We start from the raw sequence: 23,437 nt of genomic DNA, 5'->3' as shown, positions 1-23,437 counted from the left end.
TGAACTGGAGGGCCCAGAACTGCACACAGTACTCCCAGTGTGGCCTCACTACGGCAGTGTAGAGGTGAAGGATAACCTTCCTTGACCTGCTGGCTACACTCTTCCTAATGCACCCCACGATACCATTGGCCTTCCTGGCCACAAGGGCACATTGCTGGCTCATGATGCACTTCTTGTCCACCAGAACTCCCAGATCCTTCTCTGCAGAGCTGCTTTCCAGCAGGTCACCCCCCAGCCTGTACTGGTGCATACCCTTGCCTTTGTTGAACTTCATGAAGTTCCTCTCCACCCAACTCTTTAGCCTGTCCAGGTCCTGCTTCTCAGGAAGAAGCCACAGAACTAAGAAGGCAGATTTATACTTGAACAAAGACTGTGGTACTGGTTTTTGATCAGTAAACAAAATCTCAATCCATCATTCCAAGAACAGGAGTCAATCCCGTGCCCAAAGAACTGAGAAGAAGGAAAGGAAAATTATTCTAGTTAGTGATTATGTATGATTTTCACTGTTGTTAAACATCTGCAGCTCCAGTTAAACACTTGGCCAAGAGTTTAAAATGCGATACTGCATCACATGCTCCGTAGCTAAGGTTGCCACCATTTTGATCCGTTGCAAGTCTGGAACCCCTGAAGAAATAAATAAGTAAAACAGAGAGAAGATGATCTTTTAACTTCACAAGGTGATTACTAAGTTGTGCTGTTTGTCAGAAAAACTGGTGATATGGTTAAAGTGAAAAAAAGAAAAATAGAGTATGTGTTCTTATTCTTGTGTTCACTGTGTTCTGCCTGCAAAGATGCACAAAAGGTCACATATATCTTTGAACAGGAAACAATTGCTCTTGACATATAAGTTGATATAACTTGTAAAGCGTGAAGAAGTATAACGTGATGCAAATCTCACCCTGCAAGTCTCTCCCTCAGTTCCTCTCTAGTAATGTGAGGTGAATAAAATTTCCTTCTCTTAACTTATATCCTTCGTTTATTTGAGTGTTAGGATCTTCTAATTCATTTGTCTACTACAATGGAAAGTGTCTTATTTGGTATCTCTAGAGTTTAAAAAACATTAGTGAATAATGGTTCTGAAGTGACAGCCTTCATCCTATTTTTTCTTCCCAAAATATGAGTAGATGAACTTTGTAGCCTATCCCAAACGTCATATTGGGCTCTTTTGGCTATTTGGAAAAATATATTTCCAGACCTAAGACTGCTAACAGGAAAAATTCTGCTGAAGTGCCTCTCACATTTATACCAGTGGCAATATGGATCTTTCCTAGAGACAAGTCCTAACTGTACAAAGCTATATCTTTTATTAAAACTAGTAAGAAGAATGAGGGTATATCTAATCTAAAAGGAAAGTAGCAGAAAAGCTTCTGAGGATGCCCAGAGTTTAGAACTTGCACAGAGGGCTAACTTAATAGTACCAAGATATTCCTCAGTTATTGATATGAAGACATCTGGAATTTTTACTTACTTCGATTTTAAATAACCAACCAAAAAAAAAGCAATCAAAAATAGAATACTATGTTAAATGTAGCACAAAACTTACTGCCAACAAGTATAGTTCAAGTAAAATCTAGGCAGCATGAAGGGACAATTTGATAAGTGAGCCACCGCTTTCCAAACTAGGATCAAATTTCAGAGCATCGCCAGTTCTAAAATGCATATATTCTCCTGAATGCCGAAAGGATGGATTTTTATGATAGCCGAGTTCCACATAAACCAATGAACTCTTCTGGCCTGTCAGGGACAGAAAAAAATCCTTTTTGATTACTATTTCTGCAAGACCATGTTACAACATGTGACACTACAATATTAGGCCCAGACATAATTCTTAATAGATTTTCCAGTATTAATGTAGTTTCATCTACGCTTGGTTCTCCTCTGTGATCTCATCTAGCTGCAACTGGCCACAGCAATCATAACAGAACCAGGGCGGAGCAGGACAGAAATATAAAGGAAAATGTTACCAATATACCAAAACCTACATCTTAATATATAAATATTTGAATAAACATTGATGCATAAACGCAGTACAGGTACCCCATTCAAACTGCAAAATGAGGAAGGTTGTAAGAAAACATAAATACAGTACATAAAATGAAATTTCTTTCTTAGATGCAACAAGACAGTAAAAAAATACAAACTTCAGGTATCTTCAGATATCTCAGTATATACTGTCACATTATGATTTAAGAACTTGGTTCTACTTCAGTTACACAAAATCCTTTGCAGGAGGGTCCTATCAGCCAGTCATTAAAATGCAGAACATCTGAATGGTAAACTAAGACCAGGGTTTTTAACAAAAACAAAAAGCACTGTGAAAAAAATCCATGGAGCTATGGAGGGAAACATTTCAATCACTATAAAATTATTATAGTTTACTAGTTCTGAATATAGTTAGTATTTGATTAGGTAGGTGCTTGGAGTTAATGTCCTTCTTAATTAAATCAGACTCCTCCTTCTGTACCCCAAGAGGAAAAAAAAAAAAGATTGATCATGCTTTTTTTTCAAATGCTAATTTGAAAAGCGGTGAAAGTCTTAAATCAGAATGCTTTATTCAGTCCTGCTGCTTCATCCATTTGGATCCTATTCACATTTCCTTGGGAGGCCTGCTCTTTTGTATCTGTGAAAATAAGCACAGATGTTGGCTCCACCTTCCTCAAAGCAAGTTTTGCCTAATGACCATTTTGAATGTATCCCACTTGCACCTGTTCAGCATTTTAAAGTAAAATAGAGCACTTGATTGACTCCAAATATCTTGTCCAGATTTCCTTAACTTTATTACATTACCATAAAAGCCAAGAGATTATTTGAGCAGGAGCCACAGTATCAGCTAGAGCATGGCCAAGTTCATCATTCCTGGAAGCGTTTTTTTGTTCCTGTTGAAAGTCTGACTTGGAAGATAGTGCAGATTAATTAGAACATTAGATGGCACTACTACCACACTGAGGTACAAAGAGAAGCAAAGATAACCATATGCAATTATTTATAGTGCACTAAGTACACAAAAATGCTAATATTAAAATGGTCACATTGATCTTAATATGACATTTCTGCAGAAATGCTCTTTTCTTTATCAACAGAATGCACTAGCTCTCTTCTCTTGAAACAGAAATCCTCATACTTTTTTCCTCTATTATACCTCCTTCCTCTTTCATTACAAGTGTCCGAATTGCAAAATTATTCTTTCACAGAATTCACCAAATCCTACTATCATTAAATTTATTGTCAGTTTCCTAAGGTTTTCAGCAGTCTGGAAAAAATACTTTCATTTACACTTTCATAAATATGAATAAACTTTTCTGAAATCTATAGATCTAATTCTGATTTCACAATACTAAATCAAAGGAATTTGGCCTTTAACACCTAACAATGTATATTTTCAAGTCATTATCGCCATTTAAATTTACACAAAACCATTGCTTCATAGCAAATGAGACATCATTCTATGAGTGATTCTTTTGCTCCAAAATTAAATGAAACCTTGACGTTCCACAATTCTGTTTGAAAATGTATTCCCTATATGAAGTAATGGAAAAAATTACACATGATAAAATGGAAAAAAATTCAAATTTATATTTTAAGTATGTATGCTAGCTTATGACACAACATTTAAAAAATAGAACCAGAAAGCCATTAGGCAAAGAAATATTAGCTTTTTGTTAAAAAAAAAAAATGTGAAACCAAGATATTAGATGCCATCCAGAGGGGACCTTGACAGGCCTGTGCAAACCACGTGAAGTTCAACAAGGCCAAGTGCAAGGTCCTGCATGTGGGTTGGGGCAATCCCAAACACAAATACAGACTCGGCAGAGAATGGATTGAGAGCAGCCCTGAGGAGAAGGTCTTGGGGGTGACGGTTGATGAGAAGCTCAACATAAGCTGTCAATGCACGCTTGCAGCCCAGAAGGCCAAGCGTATCCTGGGCTGCATCAAAAGCAGAGTGGCCAGCAGGTCGAGGGAGGTGATTCTGCCCCTTTACTCCACTCTCTTGAGACCATACCTGGAGTACTGCGTCCAGCTCTGGGGCCCCCAACATAAGAAGGACAGGGAGCTATTGGAGCGAGTCCAGAGGAGGGCCATGAAGATGATGAGAGGGCTGGAGCACCTCTCCTATGAAGACAGGCTGAGAGAGTTGGGGCTCTTCAGCCTGGAGAAGAGAAGGCTCCAAGGAGACCTTCTAGCAGCCTTCCAGTACCTGAAGGGGGCCTACAGGAAGGCTGGAGAGGGGCTTTTTACAAGGGCATATAGTGATAGGATGAGGGGGAACGGTCGATTTAGAGGGTCGATTTAGATTAGGTATTACGAAGAAATTCTTTCCTGTGAGGGTGGTGAGACACTGGACCAGGTTGCCCAGAGAAGTTGTGGGAGCCCCCTCCCTGGTAGTGTTTAAGGCCAGGTTGGATGAGGCTTTGAGCAACCTGGTCTAGAGGAAAGGTGTCCCTGCCCATGGCAGGGAGGGTGGAACTAGATGATCTTTAAGGTCTCTTGCAACCCAAACCATTCTATGATTCTGTCATATCTTGTTATTACCAGGATGTATTTTCTTGACTTTTTTTCTCAGTTATTTTGAATTAATGTAAAATTGTGAAGTGTTACAATTTCTACTATATTATACTCTCCAATGGAAGATGGTTTTGTAAATTGGTGGTGAGGCAACAGAGGAGATGCTCAGCTTTATATTTGGTATGTCTAATTAGCAGACCTTGATTGTAGTTGCTTGTAATTTCATGATCACATATTTTCCTCACATTTTTTCCCTCAAATAAAGGAATCTTATATCTGTTTATTGATTTTGTAACTCCAACCATTTCCTCCTAACAGAGTCCTGTAATGTGAATTTTATATTGCATAATTCTACATGTATGTATGAATTTTATATATATATATGTGTGTGTGTGTGTATGCATGTACTTTGCAAGAAAAAAAGGATTCAATATCATCAGAGGATTATTAGTAGGTAACAAGATATAGACTACTAACAGATTCACAACTTAATTTACTGATTTTTTTTCTCATAAGAATTGAATAAGGCAAAATTCTTACAGAATTCCTAACTATTGCATAATTTAAAATTATATCCTAATGCAAACATACAAGAATAATGAAGTCCTTACAGAAAAACTACGTTCTAGCATTTCCTGACCTGATGCTTTCTTTGGTTTTTAGCATCCTCCCTAAAGTAAATTAAATGCTCATTCATGCACACTAGTTTTACATAAATTATCTGGTATTTCATAAAGAATCACATATTTTAATTAACTGCTGATATCTGATTATTTAAAAAAAAAAAAGTAGAGATGTTGTTCTTTATGTGATAAATGGATAGTAGTCTGATACTATAACACTTCTGTATGCTTCTCTAAATCATGTAACATATTAATGCAAGTCAAAATCAAATTACTTACATTACAAAATGGTATCATAACTCAAACTTTAAAAATTAAAAAGATTTGTTATTGATATATAATGTCTGGTAACCAATGTTGTCACTGTTATAATAAAATATCTGACCATCACAGTGAATATTCCTGATGAAATTCTCACATATGAAGAAAGACAGGATGTGTTGTGATTTGGTCTTCTGTGACTGTACATAATTTAAAATTATATCTGCTGAAAAATAGTAATGATCCCATTAACCACAGAGTTAATGCATTGTACTGGCTAAAAATCATTCAAAAGTACACTGATCCAGAAATTAAACTGTCACTGACAAAATATCAAGCTGCACCTTAACCAGTCAGATGAACATAATGTTCAGTAACACAGCATGGTATTTCATACCAGACATTTCTTTAAATTAGATATGTTGCATCTTCAGTCATCTGTTAGCTGACCTGATAGTAAATATGATGAATTACTAATAGTATATAAACCCAAGATTATTATGCACAATTATTGTCCCTTTTTTTTTTTGTCTTTATATTTAGGTGAACTTATATGGACACAGGGTATTATAACAAACATCAAGAACTTGAAATCAAGATTTTCAAGTTATATTCCAAAATTAATTTTGAGTACAATTTTTTTTGTTCAACACCAAACTTTTGAAAAGCAGAAACAACAGTGCAACGTAAATCATTGAGAAAGAGATTATTTTAAGGTGTTCCCAAATTGTCACAGTAACCCAACAACTGCAGGTAACCATTTAAACCTCAATGGTGAAGCACATGTCATACCACCTTCGTTACCTACACAGATGAGCACATAGGCCAGACAGATTCTCAACTGGAGTAGGTTGGCATAGCTCTGTTTTAGTCAACAGCTTCACACAAGCTAAAGATCAAACCCAGAAAACACGGGATTATTAAGCAAAGGAAAATGTAATAGTTCCCTTACTAGGACAGCTTCCAGAACTGGTGCACCTTTCCCGTTCTTATCTCTCTCCCCACCCCTCATTTCAGTGCATACCCATCTATTTTCTGAATGCAGACAGTTTCCTCCAGACAAATACAAGTGTGCAGACTACCATATTTATAAAAACAATTGATAGGCAGGGTCACATAGTAATCATATCAGGTTATATTCTCAAACAATCTCTCCTCTGCAAAAGTGAAGTCATTAGCATCAGCCATTTGTGTTCCATGACTCTTTGGCAGCAATAGATTCCTAGTACTACCCAGTTAAACTATGCACCCCTTGAAGAAAGTCCTCTTTGATTGGCTTTTCAGCAAGCTGACGTGTTAAGAAAAGTCTAAAGATAATGAAGCTATTCATACAATGCAAGCAAAAGTTGCATGTACATAGTGGCAGTTAGATGTGCGGCTGGCACAGTCTGTGATTTCTAGTAGCTGGCTTGATATTGAATTGCAATTTTAACGGTCTGATTTTAGAAACATGACTCTATTTTTATTTTTTTTGAGATTGTATTTTGATTATTTATGGCCCCGTATTTAGGATTCTGAGTTACATGCAGAGCATCCTAAATTTTTCTAGAAAGCAGTCTTCATGTGTACATGACAAAAAAATCTATATCCTTCCCAAGAAGGAATGCCTACATATTTGTTGTGGTCATATATACAATTTGCTGCTAATTGGTGTAACTCCATTACTGCAATTATTCATTAAGGATAAGTTTCATATGTTAGTAGAAACTTTTAAGAAAAAACTTCAGCTGTGATCTCTGAGCCGAAATGCCTTTGAAACAACATTAGCTGAAAAACCTTTGAAACAAATCATCCTAGCTGCATTTTCAACTAGTTGAATGATATAAAAGTAACTTAAATTAGATCATTCTATTCAATCTAAGGTACTCTTTACAGAAACCGTCAAAAATAATCTTTTCAGATTGTACTGGAATGCCTTATCAAGATAGGAACACCAGTTGCTGTGATCCAGCTTATCAGCCGTGACCAACTAAAACAAAAAAAACAGATATTTGATGAATAAATAAATAGATGTAGATTCTTAAAACTTAATGGACTGTTCAGTCATCTAATCTGTCCCTTTTATATAACATAAAGACTGAATTGTATCCAGTAATTCTTGTAGTGAACATAATACTTTCTGTTTGCAAAAGTATATCTTCCAGTGGTGTATTCAGGTTTGGTCTTAATTGAGAAATATAAAATGCAAATACAAGCTTTGAACTGTGACACCATGATTTCTAATATGTTTTCTTCTGCAATACTTTAAATAAGCATCTATATTTAGCCTGCACACAGGGCTAAACAATAACAGGTTTTTCTCTCACCCAATGTCCCTTCCCCGACTGAGAAAAGGAATTGGGAAAAGCAGGGAAACTCATTGGTTAAAATTAAACAGATTTAATAAAATAAAGAAACCAATATAAATGATAATACAAAACACACAAAATTATACTTAGCTACAAAGTTGCAGTAAGGCGGTCCAAGAATAGCAATTGTTGGTAATGATAAAGAGAGAGAGACAAGAAGAGTAAAAGGGAAAAACAGAGCCACCTCTCCTCAGCAAGCCCTCCCTTTTACAGTGAACTTGATGTTAATGCTATAGAATACACCTGTGGGCCAGCCTGGGCCAGCTGCCCTGCATTTAACTGCTAAGGGCCTTGATCACCATGGCTGGCCACAAACTGAAACAAAATCCCAGTGAAACCAGGACAATAAGATATTTACATTTTGTGGAAGTATCAAATGTAGTGAAAAATGTACATATAATTAAATTATGCAAGTATTTTGCACAGGTCTTAGAATTAATGTTCTCTGTGGCAAAAACAAAAAGTCAGATCTGAAAATGGAATGGATAAGGAAGAAGAAAGATGTATTATTGAGCCAAGACAGTCTTCCAGCGGTCTTAAAATATAATCTCCGCAGTTTATCTGGTTAGGTGAGCATAAATACGAAGAACAAAAAGGACATGATCTCCCAGAAAACATTACTGTCAGCTATGTCTTTCTTGTCTCTTAAGAGTTCTTTCCCAGAGATTCCTGAATTACAAATCCTAATTAGATATGTTATTAATCTTATTCACATGAAAGAAGTTACATGTGTGCACAAATATTTGTTGGATTAGAGTCATAATATGCTTCTGGTGGCTTTTGGAGCATAAGCTCCTTTTAATTTTCTAATTCATTGAACGCTCTCCATTTCAATATTAAAAATCTTTGTTCCTAGTTGGTTTTATGTTCTTTTTTAAGCATGTTTAGTTTTATTTTGCCTATAATTCAATAAATATGTACAATGTCACCCAATGATAGTGAAGAAAATAAATTTATATTGGAACTACAATAATACTGCCAAAACAGATGCTGCTTAATAACTAAGAAACGGTCTTCAGTTGGAAGGGCTGAGAAACTTTTGCCTTATACAAGTAATAAAACATCTCCAGGTGGGGATGGGAGAGTTTAAAAGCTAATCATATACTAATGAAAAAAGGGTGGTTTTTAGTCATAAAACTAAAAGAGACAGCAGTCATAGGATCTGCACATGTGAGAAAAGTTACATTTAAACTAGTAAAAAGCTGAGACTCTGCTTCCGAATCCCAGTGTGTGTATTGACTTCATCCCAAACTGTAATAGGACAAAATCTAAAATACACAGAAGCACTCACACACCCTTCATTACTCTGTGCACTGATTTCCATAGAAATTAAACATTGGAAATCAACCATGATGAACCTAAATCTCATATCTGATCTGGACAACCAGGAATCAGGACCTGAGTGAGAATCTGACATGTTATGAGGTCTAGTTGTATCCAGAGACACCTACAAACAGGAGATTGTTGTGATGGGACAAAACGGAAATGAAAGAAGTGTACTGGTTCTTAAAATCAGGAAAGTCAGAAATAAACCTTTTGTAAATTACTTATCCTTATTTATATGACAATCTTGCGTCCTTTAGTACCCAGTTCTGTTTTCAGATACTTGTACAGGTCTTCCTTTCACTCTGCTAGGAGTGGCATATGACTATGTGAAGACATAGCTATCATCAATTATGATCAACTATTATCCTTTATAATTAAGAACCTTTACACTGACTCATATCTGAATTATGAATTTTAGCAAAAATACTAAATTAAATGCATTTCAAGGCAGCAATGGATTTTTTTTTTAATGGGAAACTTGAAATCAACAAGCACAGCCTTTAATGTTTTGAAACAATTGAAGCAGACCCCAGGAAAGGACTATTCACAAGAGTTCACAGACAAGAAATATATTCTAAGCGTAAGCAAATTGCAGAATTGCAGTAGTCTAACCTATTAAACCAGAAGGGAATGTTTTTCATTTTCTGTTTAAGAGAAGCTTAATGCTATTGTACATGCAGCAGAAACATTTGACAGGAATCTAGTTTTTATGCCAACAAGCTATCACCAACACAGGTTATTAGTTTTTCTTACTATGCTTTCCTTATTGGGGAAGCCTTGTAGGCATGGCCCAACAAGAGTACAATAAGATGGTGTTTTTTCAGTAGCTTAAATATCACAAAGAATAGTACCAGATGGACCTTTAAAAATTCCATCCACTCCCTTTATTTTCTTCCTTTTAGATACCACTTAGTCTCTTTCCTCCTACTGCAGTTCCCACAGAAACAACATGGACAGCTTCCCCCATTGTGAGCTCTGTTGACCCTGACACTTGTGCAATGGGTCAACAGTATCCACTTTCTAAATACAACCCTTCAAGATCCACTTCTTCTGCCATCATTTTCTTAGAAGAATTCAGTAAAACCCCTTTCACACTTAAAATTTCTGCCCCTTCAGGCAACTCTAGAGAAAAACAGAAGTTCTGCGCTGATTATTTCCTTGTTAATGAATGTGGCTTTTAAACCACAAAGAGTGAAAACCCAAAACATAGAAATCAAATTAATGCTGACCACGGCATTGAAAATGGGATGTAGATGAGTTGCTTTATAACTGTTATGTATATAAAGACATTTATATGTATGCACATATCTTCCCACTAATGAACATGAAGAAAACCTCTTCATATTCAGGATCAAAAGGGTGCTAGCAAGACTGCAGAATCTGGGCTGTAAGAGATTAGATATATTTGCAAATACACACACATCATTCCTCATTTTTCTATAAATACAACCTTCAAGCATTTTGTGGATTAGAAATTATTTTCCACATGTTTCTGCATATGAAATATGGCTCAGGCTTTCTAATCTTGTTAGCATTGTATCATTCCATTTGTTGAAGCTGCGTTTTAATTGCTAAATTGCTTGTCATTGGTTACTCTAAATACATTCTCAATTCCATTATAACCATGAAAGACTTTCAAAGGTATTATGAAACTTTCTCCACTATAAAGGTATTCACATTTCAAAGTAAATCTTATGTCTGTGTATTTCACGGGACATAAAATGTTAGCTGAGAGAAAACCGCTTACTACATATGATATAGTAAGGCTGGTATATAGGGCTTTGCTGTCAGTCTGAATTTTGTCTACCATGTATTTGTCATTTTAATGTTAACTTTATGTATAGCCTCTGTTTGCCTCTTTATGTCTTTCTCAGCTCTTGCAAAGGCATCATGAAGCACCAAGTAGAGCCAAGCTGGGACACCAAATGGGTATTTCTGGTTAGACAGATGTCAGTGCTACAGGCTTAGGGATTTGGCTAGAGGTACATTGAGAAGAGCATGGTCAACATATTCAAGGCATGGTGTATCAGCTGCTGAAAACAGATTTTGAAGCAGTCTTAACTCTAGACAGAAGACTTTGCCAGCATGCCAGCAAGCCAAGTCTTTCTTAGTTGATTTTCCCCTTGACTACCAAAATACCTAAGAACTGTATATTAAAGGGGAAGATCCAACTCAGGAAGACACACAAGGCCTAGACACACAATTTAAATTCAGGTGTCATGATATTTCTCACTACAGTTCTTACTTGTTAGGTACCAGTAAAGTTCACATCACCCAAACTGTGCAGGGAGCTGCTTAAGACTATAGGAAACAATCAAGTGTGGGAGCATGTCTTCAGTTTCACGTGCCTCTTCAGATAGTCTTATTAAGCTGAATGACAATTTCTTCCTCTGCTCAAGATACTCAGCTCAAACAACTGGAGGAAGGGCCTATCCTTTTTTTTTTCTCAACATGGCCAGAAAATAAGCTTGCTCTCTTCCTCTCTGATAGCTTAATACCTTTGGAGATCTAGCTCAAATTTCTGGTCATAGTCAAGGCCTTACAACTTGAATCACCAATCTTGAAGGAAAGTAATGAAATGAGATTATGAGGTGTATTGAAATATACATCAGCAAGTAAGATATTTCTACTGAAGTCATTTTACTTCATGGGGATTAATTAAGTATTCATGGAATTCATTTCAAAGATTTTGATTTGCCATAGTAGGTTGAATAAAGAGGACTGACATCCACTTAAGACTCCTTCCACAGTCAAGCTTCAGCTGAAATACTTTATCTGGTTTAGTCAATGCACTTCAAGAAAGGTGTTAAGATGTTGGAGAGAATCCAGAGGAGAGCAATGAGAACAATCAGAACTTCAGAAAACATGGCCTATGGTGAGATGCTAAACAAACTGAGGTTATTTATGTCAGAAACAAGTGAACTAAAGGTAAAAATGACAGGAGTCTTCAAATTTGTGAGAAGTATCAAAAGTAAATTATTCCCTGTGGTTATTTTGGATAGAACATGTTGTTCAGAAATTTTCAGAAATGTGGACTTAAGTGCAATGTGAAAGGATATGAATCAGCTTCACACATTTAAGTGACAAAAACACAGGCATCCACATGTGAGCTAGGGTAGCTAGGTTACCATCATATTCAGTGGAGCTCAGAGAGGAGTTCATCTTAGCCAAAACTTGACACTTACACTTGGTCAGCTGAGTAAGTCCCTGGCCTCCACTGACTCTATTGACTAGATTTTCACTGAGTATAACAGCAGCTCAGACACTCAGCTCGCATCCAGATATCTCCTTTGTATATACCTAAATGTACATCTGAAACTCAAGATGAACCCTGCTGTAAGAATAATTCTGCAAGTGAGGATGGTGAAGTTCTGGAATAGATTGCCTGTGTATGTTGTCTCAACCAGTAACAGCAGAGAGTGGTTTATACAGAGTTGATCTTTCCCTGGGGCAAAGGCAAAGCTGTTCTGTAAAGCAGAATAGCCTAGCTCAATAAAACTTGAAATTATAGCTTCTTTACTGCTGTTAAACACTGCCTACAGCAAGCTCTGCTCACTGCTTCTTCTCTGGGGAGCCACAAAGCATGTGGCAGAAATCAGAATTTTCTTCCTGTGCATGTCCAAGCAGGCATAAAGGCAGATGACACTACATCTACTGTTCCTGGGACTGATTGTATTAACTAGGCAGCAGCTCTCTGGGCAAAGGAAATAATTAGATGAGGTTCCTTCCCACACTTGTATCTGATGGGCAGCAACAGCATCATGTGCAATTCTATTTGAGCAGAGTCCAGTTCCCAAATCAGGAAACCCTTAAATTAACCTCTTGTAGATATAGATAGTAGAAAGACAAGGTTGTGGATCTTGGTAGGGTTTAGGCACAAACTCATTAACAAACTACTCAATACTGTTGGGTTTATTCTTTAATTAATTCACCCACTGTAGTTATGTATGTTCTGCAATTTCACACATCTTTATATTATTAAGTTTAAATTGTCCTTATGCAGCCTGCTGTCTATACTGTGTTACACATCCCTTTCCATTTTAAAACACAAACTATGTGAAATTCATTTTCATTTTGTTAAGCCTAAAATCATTTATGTCACCTTCGAGGATCACAGTTGAATGCCCAGAGAATAGTGAAATGGAAGACACCACCTTGAAATGTGAATTTCATCTGATCTAACTTGAGGAAATCAGACTAAGAAATCCATTTGGCTGCACCTGTCATCAGTCAAGAGAGATAGGTCTCTTCAGCATCCAAAGTGAATGTCTAAGATTAGTAGGATGAATGTTACCAACACTGCTTTCCACAAGTGGAACAGGAGACTCGGTAAATGTTGGGAGAGAATTTTTCACTGACTATTCAAGTGTGTACATCAAATGTACAATCATAAGTTTAAAAATTGCCAATGGATTTGTTGAAAACACCTTCTTTGATGCACTAACTGTTGACTGCCAGATGGAAGAGTTCAGGTACTTTTGCTTTGATAGTGAATATCAACCTGTGGTAAAATGACTGACAACTGCAGGTGGAATTATAGACACACAGATCTGTGTATTATCTTGTCTTGTTTATGTTTGTGAATTCAGTCTTTTCATATAATTATCGTATTATGGACTGCATGCCAAATACAGTGGTGTAACCTCCCAGTATGAATAGATGCTGAGTCAGAAAAGCATCTGTACAAACACTGACATTAATACTGTCTTCTGTTCTGTAGTGATATACTGCACCACACAATTTAGACAAAAAGCAAAATCATAAGTTATTTTTCTGTGCTAACTTCCTTTTCAACTGACTGAATGTGTTTTAATTAATCTTTCTAAAAATAATTGGGCTAAAGAGAATATCTACTCCTTGGTTAACTTTCAAAATATACTATCAGTTACATATGGAAACACACACCAAATCCTAGTTCATTAACGGATTCTGTGCAGAGTATCTGCAGTTCAGCAAAGTATATCCTATTATTTTTACTTCTAAGCTGCTTTTTAAAAAACTGTAGATAAATGGATTAAAATAACATGTTAAATATTGTAGTTAAGTTTCATAAATAGTAAATTAAACAGTCATCAAAGCACATTTTTGAAAAAAGTAGTTTAGAAGTAAAGGTTAGGTTGTATTTCGCTTATATGCTCTTAAATCGAACAGTCAGAATACCTCTATTAAAATTTTCCTTTCTGTTTTTTTCTTTCTTTATCCTGAAAAGTTAATAAATATAATGAATGAAGAAAGCATACAGAAACAGCTGAATTTTCTCAGTAAAACATTGTTAGTAAATACATTTATGTTGCTCGAGATGCATTGTTTCGATAGGATTAGAGAAAATTTGGGCTAAAATGCCCTTTAAAAAAAAAGAAAAAAAGGGCTTCAACATGTAGTATATAATTGCTGGTACAATGGGCTCTGAGTCACCAATTAGCCTTGCTTTTTTTTTTTTTTTAATTATCATGGGCTTAGTCTGTCAGCTGGACAGCAAACAAGACTGCCATCTCCATCCACTGTCCAATCTAGTTAAATCATTTTCTAGAAACAACCTGGCCTGAAGGTCAGGAAGGGCACTCATTCCAAGACTCCAAGTGGGCTAATTGAACCTAACTCCAAAGAAGAAAGATCCTCTGTTAATTTGGTATGTATGGGTGAGTGCACATCAATACCACAAAGGGCTCCATTATTGCTGTATCAAAGTAAATAGCTGAAAAAAAGTGAGTCACAGAGACGAATGATGAGTTAAGTGTTAAGCAGACACTGAGTGCAAACAGTAAGTAGCACACAGTTGGGCTCAGAAGGAATGTGGCATCTGTTAACTCCTTAATTTCCTCTGTGTTAGATCTGTTTTTCTGCAGATCTTTTTTATCCTGCAGGTCTTTTATTATCCAGTTCCAGGAGATTTTGCTAAACCCTTTCATAGATTAATTTAGCTTGTGGGGTCTGGAAAAAGCTTTCCCGTGTTAAAACCCATCTTAAATAGTGAGTATTTTTGCATTTGAGAAGTTATATCCATTGCTAGAAGATAACGCTGCTTCAACTAAAACCAGTCTGGGCTCTGAGTTGCTTATAGGCCAGTGTGGGGCTGACAAGAATTGTGCCTCCAGGAGTGCTTGGGAAAGTTCTGGGTCCTGGCAAAAAGGAATACCTCACAACTTCCACTTGCACCACCTTCTGCCTGCCACCTTTATGACTACGTGAAATACAGAAGAGAACGTTTTTGTCCAAAATGTACAGGAATTACAATTGTTCCTGACATTGCATTGCTCTTTTACTTTATTCCAACATGCTCAGCAATGAAGGGCCAAGAACAATCTAGCCCTCGTGACTTTTCTAGATCAGAAAATTAAGCTAATAAAAACTGAAGCTAGTACATGCTAACTCACAATTTCTAAGTCTACTACAGCCAAGGTAAAACAGATGTTAATCTGCTAAAGACAAAAATCTACAAAGCCCATTGAAGATTTTTACATGATGATTGTCCAGTGTTACTGCATGTATCCTAGCACACTTAAACACTGTCTAGTTCAGTTACTAAAGCTAGTTATTCTATAATTCATACATGAGGGTAATCAACATCAGCAATTCTAAAAGGTCTGACTTCCAAAAAAAACAGCAAAATAATAAATTATCTTTGAGCAGGTGTGTATCTTTCTTTGAGAAAAGATCTTGAGCCAACAAAAAGATAGATTTTTGGATTTTCATAAAACACATAAAATGGCACCTGAAAATCATTAGTTAAATATAAAGAATGCAAGAAACAAATTGAGTGAAGACTAGGATAAAGGGACTTCTGTGAAAGAAATGTAAAGTGCTTCTTCAAGCAGTCAGGATGTGCAACAAACCACAAAAGCAGTCTCAGAGGTGCAATATACCTTAGGGTACAGATGCAAAAAGTGAAGAGAGACAGATCGCAATGAGTAATACCTTACATACCTTAAGCAGTGATCTACAAATTACAGCTGGATGCACTGATACACAGTGTTAACATTTCCAGGCAGCTTACAGGTACTTCAGAGCTCTGTTCACTTGTATTTTAGTAAGTCTTTTCAACTGTTTCCTTTCAACACTCTGCTTCAATATCAGAAAGTGAATCTATGACAATTGCTTCATATTAAACAAATCACTGAACTGCAGAATAATTCCATTTGGAAGCGACCTAAGAAGGTCTCTAGTCCAGCCTCATGCTCAAAGCAAAGTTAGCTCTGCAATCAGACTTGGTTGCTCACAGCTTTATCTGAGTTCGTCTTGGAAAACCTCCAAGGATGGAAACTGCACAACCTCTTTGGGCAACCTGCCCACTACTTGGCTGTTCTCATGGTGAAAAAGTTTCTCCTTCTCTCCAGTCTGAACCTCTCTTGTTTCAGCTTATGCCTGATGCCTCTTGTCTCCTGCCATGCACTGCTGTGTAAACAGCCTGCCTCCATCTGATCAGTCACTTCCCTGTAGGCACTGAGGCTGCTGCTAGGCTCCCCCAAAGTCATCTCTGCTCCAGGCTGCATAAGCCCAGATCCCTGAGCCTCTTCTAATAGGGCAAGTGCTCCAGCCCCCATGACCATCTTGGTGGCCCTTCGTTAAACTCACTCCAGTTTATCAAGGACCTTATTGAATTGGGAGCTCAAAATTGGATGTAGTTTTCCAGATATGGGCAAAGGGGGATAATCACTTGCTCTGGATCTCCTGGCTGTGTTGCTGCTAACATAACTCAGGACACTTTTGGCGTCTCTGCTACCAGGGCTCACTGCTGGCTCAGGCTCAATTCACTGCCCACCAGGACCCCCAGGACCTCTTCAACAGAGCTGCTCCCTGGGCAGGCAGGGGGTCCCACCTGTATCATTGCCAGGGACTCCTCCTTCCAATGTGCACAACTTGTCTTTTGTCCTTATTGAATTTCGTGAGGTTCCTATCAGCCTATTCTTCCAGCCTCCTCTGAATGGCAGCCTTGTCCTTCAGTGCATCAGCTGTCCCTCTGCTATTTGATGTCATCTCCAAACCTGAGGAGCAAGCACTCCATTAGCTCCTCCAAGTTGTCCTTGGATAATAAAGATATTAATATATCATTAAATTAATAATAAATTAATTAAAATAATAAAGATATTAAATAAGACATGTCCCAGCACATACCACTGTGGACTCCACTTTTTTACCAGCCTCCTGACAGACCACAATCCATTAACCAATAGACTTTTCTGAATTTATTTTTTTGACATTATTTCATTTAATTTTCTGGAAACAAAATCTGTTTTTGAAAGCAAATATAAGTAATTTACTAAAAAATTGAAATGAGGAAGAATTCAATGATGAGTCTAATTTTCTGATATGCCACTAAGCTAGAGACTTCAGAAGTATGCTTGTTTCTGAAAAAAGGTCTGGCAGTGAAGAGTTTTCAATCTAGGTCCAAAATCTTAATCCATTTCAAATTCAAGTTGAATTTGCAATAACGCTAGACTATTGGCACAGAAGTAAGCTAATTTAAAAAATAAAAAAATGCTTCACTGAAGCACAAACATAGCAATAAATGATAAGAAGGGAAGACATTGGATCATTTGAAGTATGAGAGAAGGGGAAAAGTATAGGAACTACCTAGTCTCATTATGCATAAATATAACAACATCTGAACAAGGTGACACCTGGATAAGGTTGGCTATGCCATATTCAGCAGATGTTAAATTAAAAGGTATTCTGAGAGAAAAGGGCAGGGTGGAGACCTGCTCATAAAGGTCAAGCTGGTGTAATCACTGACAATTTGATCTATTGCTAGGTATAACCATGAAAGCTGGATCCTCAAGGCAGCAAATGTGAAGTCATCAGAGTCCTTTGAGATTCGGTGTGGCTGATATACATTGAAGACATCAGAGCAGGAAAGAAGACAAATGAGTGTATATTGCAGCAGTGCAGAAAGAACCATTTACTGCTCCCAGAACATCAAGGAGAGCAAGCTGAAATATTTCAGGGACATACCAAGGAGAGATGGAGATCGATCAGCAAAAACAATAGTGTAAGGCAGAACTGCAAGCAAAAATGGAAGCATGGATTAGGTCAGCAACATAACAGAAGGGAAATTTCCGCAAGCGATGAGGGGATGTCAGGTCTTGTGAATCATGACGCAAAGGGCCACTGACCTCCAAATTTAAGGCAGAGCTTGATAATGATGGATATAGGTAATTTATCAAACAATAATGTCAGCTGGTAAGCAGCCTAGTTAAAAGACACATGAAATGTAGCCTTGTGTTTCTGACCCCTCAAGCACCTTACGAATAAGATGATGCTTTTTTCTAATAGAAGCTGTAGATTTCATATATCAAAATTCTACTTCATATGAATTCATAAAATATATCTAGGCACTCCTTATATATAAACAGACATCATAACCATTCTTATACTATGACAAATACAAAATTATATAGATTGACTAGAAAATTGTTTTAAATTCAGTTTAAATATACTTATAGTGAATAATTCTTTTGGCACTTAATGTTACACCATTATTGCAATAAACACATTTAGCATGGCAAACTATCATTAGTTTTTCTACAAGGTTTTCCTCAGGATTAATAAACTGTGCCATTATTTGTGAAATCCTCACGTGCTTTTCAAAAGAGATTTTTTCAATAACTTTTTCTTTTTTTTAACTTCGGGGGCATACTAATGCTGAAACATGCTGCAAGAATCCCATTTGATTTGAACAAAAGTATAGTGATGAAAAAAGGAGAAGAAAAGGAGGAAATCTTACACATGTGTAGACATGGATTTTGCTACAGATCTATGTGTTCCTATATCAGGAGTATAATTATACAGTATCTCTGGAATATAATCCATGTATTGCCGACACCTTGTAAATCACAGCTATCCTCAATGTAAAGGAGACTGTAAGAAGTACTCCATGAATTGTTTCCCAATCAAAAATACCAATGCTAGAACACAAGCCTGTTTAACTGAAATAGATACCCTCTGAATGACAACCAACCCACCGAGCTGGGATCTTAGGCACTTATACTAGAACAGCTTCACTGAGCACCCAAAATGTAAGTGCAGGATAGGTACCTAAATTAAACAGCATGAATACTGCATACTGCTTTTATCATCCCAAAAAAAAAAAAAGAGTCAAAATTATGAAAAGCATTAATGAGTGCTAATTTATCAATAAAATTAAGTTTGGTTGATAAAGTACTGGAGGAAAGAAAAATGGCAAATATTTTTGTGTACACCGCAACTTCTAGTAGTCTGGAGCCCTTTCAAGGTTTCTGTACAGACATTTTTACTTCTCTCTGCATATTACTACATTTAAAAACATCTGTTACTTTGCCCTGAGCTGGTATTTTTCAGCCTAACTTTTCAGTGTCTGTCTGGACCATGTTCACACCCTTTGCACCATTGCAGTACCTCTGAACTCGGTGTTTCCCTGCACGACCAAAAATGGGCTTTTTCACACCATCACAAGTAGCTTAATAGCTTTAAATAGAATTTCATCCACTAAAAAGCCTGGTTATGTAAACCTTAGCTAACACAAAACTTCTTTCCACATCGTGTTATTATTACTTCTTTCTGCACCACAGACAATCAACAGGGCATATTCTTGTGCTGTATCTGTGGAATGTCTCTTCTTTGTCTAGAATAATCATTGTTCTACCAAATTTATGCTTACTCTCTTCTGCAGCCTTCTGAATTATTGTCATACTCAGCATGAAAGAAGAACTGAAACAATAAATTGGGTTATATATGCATGATTTCCATACTGAAATAATCTTCTATGATCAGATTTGTTACAGAAAGGTTATGAAGAACAAAACATAATGAATTGCATTTGGAAAAAATTGCAATTGATTACTTACAGAAAAAAAAATAATGCTTTATTATCAGGCTTAATAAACTGTGAAAAAGGCTTTTATATGGGGCTAGTATTTCTTCACCCACAACCTGGCATTACAGCTCTGTAAAGTAGGATCAGGTTTATGAAGAAAAACTTTTTCCATCTGATGTGCCTACTGCAGTGTCTTAAATAGGAAAATACTCTGGGGATGTGCTAGTTCCTCCTTTCACCTAAAAGTGACAAATTACAGGTGCAAAAATTGCTGATACTCCCAAGTATTGTAAATCTATAGGTATGAGTTACTGCTGTATATGCCCTTAGTTAAAAGCAGCCTGAATGGGAGAGGATAACATTCAGTTCAGTGCATTAGCTGCATCAAGCTAATTTCTCTATGTACGTTGCACTTGATAAATTACAGTTTCTAAATCTGAATGAACTGCTTAAGCTACGTCTGTGTACTTGTCATGACTCCTTGAAAAGCAAGATATATAACTTCAAAGATTTTTCTGTGGTTATAGATTTAAAATAAATAACACTATCTCATTTAGTTAAATAAAGTGAGTATCTATATAAATCAAGAGTCCTCTCATGCTTTCAGGAGACAAACTGGCAAGGCATATATAGTCCTTTATGATCAGAGTTCGTAAGTTCATGTACTTAAAACAAGCATGTCTTGGGAAATACGTAAAAGTCAAACTACTATGTGTTCTGCTTGGAAAATATTTGATATCACAGAAATTTGTCAATAAGCAGCAAATAAGATTTGTGAACAGATGAAGCAATGTGTTTAAGCCATGTTCACTGTTGATGGCAACAAGACAATCACTGAAATTTTCTACGCTCAGTGCTAGCCAGCAAGATCTAACTCTCCCAACGTAAGACAGCTTTAGTCTTGAGAGCACTCCTAGCCCATTCATTCTCAACAGCATATTTTTAAATCACATTGCAAAACAAACCATAAGGGGTTCTGGTTTTCTTTAAGGAGAAATCTGTAACTAACAGAGAATTCTTGGGAGACATGCAGCTATATTGTCTTGTCTTGCATCACTTCACTGTCAGCGTCTTTGAACAGGTTAAAAAAAGAGTGCAACAAAAGTAGTCCTAGGTACTGTAACAGTCGGGAAACAGAAAAAGGACATGAATAAGGTGGAGCAATATTAGTTTGCATGGCTTGCGATAACATTTGACATGCATTTCCATATTTTTCATTTCCACATCTCTAATTTTCTTTTTGTTCTTTGCATTGAGTACCATTGGTTTTAACATAATTTTAACTCATAATTGGCTATGCAGATACATAATTACTGTTAGCGTAATCACATAATTAGAGCACATATATTTACATAATTGCAGTACTTTATTAGAAAGTGTAGTTACAGTGTTAATGGAATTATGCTTAATGTCATCCTAAAAGTCCCCATGAAACTGTGGGAAAAAGACATACAAAAAAACCCACTACAAAGAGTGCTTAAAGTTTTCTACCTTAGCCCTCCCTCTCAGTGTTATATCACCAATTACACATTAATTTCAGTATTATGGAGATTGGCCAAGATTGATACAATTTTTAGAAGTCCAGGTCTGAACTGTGGAAGTTTGAGATAAAAATAACTTAATACCATCTATTTATTTTACTAGGGATTACTCTTTTGAGGTTGAAGAGCAGTAATCACTCTTTATATATAGCTCTAGAAGATTCTGCCCTTAGTATCTCAACACAAACTAATAAGACAAATTGAACTCTGCAAAGACCTCCTAAGTACAAGAATCTAATAAACTGAGGACTGCTCTGATGGATTATATTGATTGTTTTTTATTTGAAAGAGGAACCTAAAATCCTATTGGAAGCCCTGTAATCAACTCAATCTTTCCTTCAGTGTTAATAAATATTTGACTTCTCAACTCTGGATACTTTTATATAGTTTCATTCCTCCATTGACTTTAAAAGCAAATAAAACAACCTTTGACTTTTGCCATTGATTGCTCAAACAGTTACTAGATGGAGTCACACTAAAGCTGTCTTTATGTCTCCTCCCTCTATATTTTTTCTGAAAACACAGTTGTATGAAATGTGCAACTGTCCTGATTTTCAAAGAATACACTTGGAAAGAAGATGCCCTAAATAATGTGTGGTTGTGGGGTTGGTTGCGGGGCGGGGGGGCCAGAACTTTGTGCTACTGAATTAAATTTAAGCATGGCAAGGCATACAACAAATATAATTTTTCCTATTGAAGTATACATATACAAATACTAATTATATTCAAGCAGAATTTTGTGGTTTATCCCTAAATTTAAAAAATTAATTTAAAAGCTGTATTATTGTACTAAGTATTTAGATGTAGTCAAAATGCTCTTAGAAGAGCATGTTGGGCTGAATGTGCATGAAATATTATCCCATATGACAGTACTTTCTATGTTTACATGCCTGTTACAAATATATTAAAAATTAGAACATTGCAGCGTGACTCCTGTGACCTGGTCACTGAAGTGACTATCTGTGCATATCCAAGAATAGTTTATAATGATGGCCTTTGTCTTCAAGGAAACCTATAATTTGGCCACTCCTTATCTGAAGGATTCTCATCTTGCCCTGTAATGTGAAAGATGATCCATTACAGCCATCGTTACTTTCTCACAGAACTGATGGAAGTGCTCGAGCCATGTTTCAGAGCGGGAGCAGATAAAAAGGCATTTCCTAAGAATACCATCCAGGCATCAGGATGTGCTTTCCTCCACTTCGTGAGGAGAGAGAACTGATTTTTGGAGCTGATAGAGATGAAGATCTACAGTCTTATATTCCCTGAGAGGCATAAAAAGGGGACAGAGTAAAAGTTGGAGGAGGTTACACTGCAGTATATGTACACTCTATAAATGGATGCTGAAATTGCAAGTGTATAAGCAGTGGGAGGCTGGCAAATGTGCATATATGAGATCAGTGTTTGAATTACTTTTTGCAGGTCATTTAAAGCATAGGATGGGACACTTAGCAATGCAAATATTTATTTAGCAGATGAAACTACAAGGTTCAGGCTTAGGCAATATTAATTTTTTTGACTACTTGTGCACACTTGCACACAAATCACCCAAGCTGTGATTTGAAATGTGCCTCTGGCAGGGTGCAGTATTACACTTGTAGCACAAAAACTGGGATGGTCTGAAGAGTGTCAGTGATTCCAGCGACTACTTTGCAAGTGGTGACACCAGTGAGAATATGACTGTAGTTTTCCTTCTTCAGTTTTTGCATTTTAAGCCTGCAACACTCATCAGAAAAACAGACAGGGCCTATCTGATCTTTACAGCAAAAGAAGTCTCTTGTGACTGTTTCAGCATGTATAAATGGACTGGCTTTGAAGGAAAAAGACCTCCTAGATATTAACCTCTCTTTCAGAAATCAGCATAGTGGGGCTGCTCCCGAGGAAGAAAGAGGCAGGAGCAGAGGGTAACCACAGCACAGGCCATGCGGTGCCTGCCCCGACCAGGGCACAGTCCCACAGGACCCAGTCAGGGCCAGGCTGGGGACAGAGCTGGGCACAGGGCTGCCCATAGCAGTGATGTGGCCAGGGCTGAATTGGGGATGTTGG

Source organism: Nyctibius grandis, chromosome 1 (genome assembly GCF_013368605.1).
Source record: "Nyctibius grandis isolate bNycGra1 chromosome 1, bNycGra1.pri, whole genome shotgun sequence".
Lineage (NCBI taxonomy): Eukaryota > Metazoa > Chordata > Aves > Nyctibiiformes > Nyctibiidae > Nyctibius > Nyctibius grandis.
Note: the sequence above shows the minus strand (reverse complement) of the source record.